A 2,196-nucleotide genomic window follows, 5' to 3' on the forward strand; every position below is an offset into this window, starting at 1 on the left:
TAATAATTAATGATATTTATCTTTGTGGAAACACTGATCATCTTAATGATGTCTCACAATAAATATATATAGAAACAGATAAATACCAATATGCAACACTTTATTTTTATATTTTCTCTAAGTGCACATTTTTCAAATTGAACATTTTCAAATGATCACTTCTAAGACAGTCTTGTGAAATCACAATATCCCATTTTAACTAGCTAGCCACTAACATTTTTTAACAAATCATGAATTACTTTGCACCATGTTTGTACAAATAATAACTCATGTAAAATACAAAAGTAAACTCTCAAATTTTTAAATCATGTCACACTTTGAACTGGACACCAAATCTGTTATCTGTTTCTTTGTCAGTTAGTGGGAAGCCTGGCATTGCATGCTGTTAACTAGTGTGTTGTACTCTGGTGTGTAACTTGACACTGCAACTCTGAGTGAGTCTTGCAGATGTGCATCAGTGAGGCGTGTTCTGTGTTTGTTCTTGATGAAGTTCATGTCAGAAAAGGCTGATTCACAAAGATAAGATTTGTCCTCATTGTTTGCGGAACCTTCTTAATCTTTTGGACATATTTTCACAGCAATCTGGCCTTAAGCTTAATTATGATAAATGTAAAATGTTAAGGATCGGAAATCTAAAGGGAACGTCCTTTCGAATGGAATGCAAAGTGACTGTTTTGTGGACAGATGGACCAGTTAACATACTTGGTGTTGTTGTCCCAGAAAATCTGGAAGATCTAGGCTCAGTAAATTATGATAATCGACTAAGAAATCTGGACAAAAGTATGCAATTATGGAAAGGGAAATCCCTAACCTTGTATGGTAAAATGTCTATTGCCAACTTGTTAATTATTCCTCAATTTATTTATTAGTTTTTGTCATTACCAGCTCCATCACAAAACTTTTTTAAGATTTATGAGCGGAGGGTCTTCGATTTTGTCTGGAACGGCAAACCAGAAAAGATTAAAAGAAAGGTTTTGTACAAAGAGTATGAATATGGGGGCCTGAAACTTCTCAACCTTGAAGCTATGTGTCTGTCTTTAAAAGCATCAATTGTTCCAAAGATGTATTTAAACATTGAGTGGTACACAAATGTCCTGTTGGACAAAAAACATGTACTGTATCAAAAGAAATTGTATCCTTTTTTACAAGTGATCCCCTCCCAGAGAGTCTGCTGGGAAACATGGCGGGGTTCATAAAGGAAACAATCCACTCATAGTGGTGTTTTCAATTTTATGTGCCAGAAAAAAGAGACGATATTTTGCAGCAGTTAATATGGATGAACTCTAATATTGTAATAGATGGAAAGCCTTTCTTTTGGAAAAATATGTTTGAAAGAGGAATCATTTTTGTCAATGATATTATCAATGAGAATGGTAAAATGATGAAGTATGATGAATTTAGAGCTATGTATGGTGATGCTTGCTCAAGCTTTTCATTTTATCAACTAACTGGAGTAATTGGGAAAAGATGGAAACAAATAATTAATTATGGAACTACTAAATTATTAGTTTGTAAACCTCTAATAAGAAATTCTAGTTGGCAAAAAGGAACTAAAATAAATAGAAAAATATACAATTTTTATTTAATAAAGAAATCTTTGAAGGCTGCCTCATACAACACAAATGGAAAATGGGAGGACTTTTTTGACTGCCCGTTGCCATGGGATGCCATATTCAAACTAATCTATAAAACCACTATCGATGTGCAAAATCGTTATTTTCAAATTAAAATTATTTATAACTTCTTACCCACAGGGAAAATGTTAAAATTATGGAATATGACAGAGTCAGATGATTGCCGATTTTGTTGTCAGGAGCCTGAATCCACCCTGCATTTGTTTTGGTATTGTCATATTGTGTCTTTGTTTTGGGTGGAAGTTGAAAAAATATGTTTAAGGATTGGTTTGTTTATGAAGCTTAATGTGGTTTCTGTTATTTTAGGAGAGTTTATTGACAATCATGATTTAGTCAATTTAATTATAGTACTCAGTAAAAGGTTTATTTTTAAGGCCAAAAACAGATATTCACTTAGTATTACTCTCTTTAAAACATTTATTCAGTATTTTCTAATTTTAGAAAGTTACATGGTTGAAAACGATAATGATGCCAAAAAACATTTAAAAAAAAGATGAGAAGTCCTCAAAGGCTTATTTTGAAAGTATAATTATGTTTATAGATTATATGATATCTGTTGTTG

The sequence above is a fragment of the Entelurus aequoreus genome, linkage group LG04, assembly GCF_033978785.1.
Source record: "Entelurus aequoreus isolate RoL-2023_Sb linkage group LG04, RoL_Eaeq_v1.1, whole genome shotgun sequence".
In the NCBI taxonomy this organism is placed as follows: Eukaryota; Metazoa; Chordata; class Actinopteri; order Syngnathiformes; family Syngnathidae; genus Entelurus; species Entelurus aequoreus.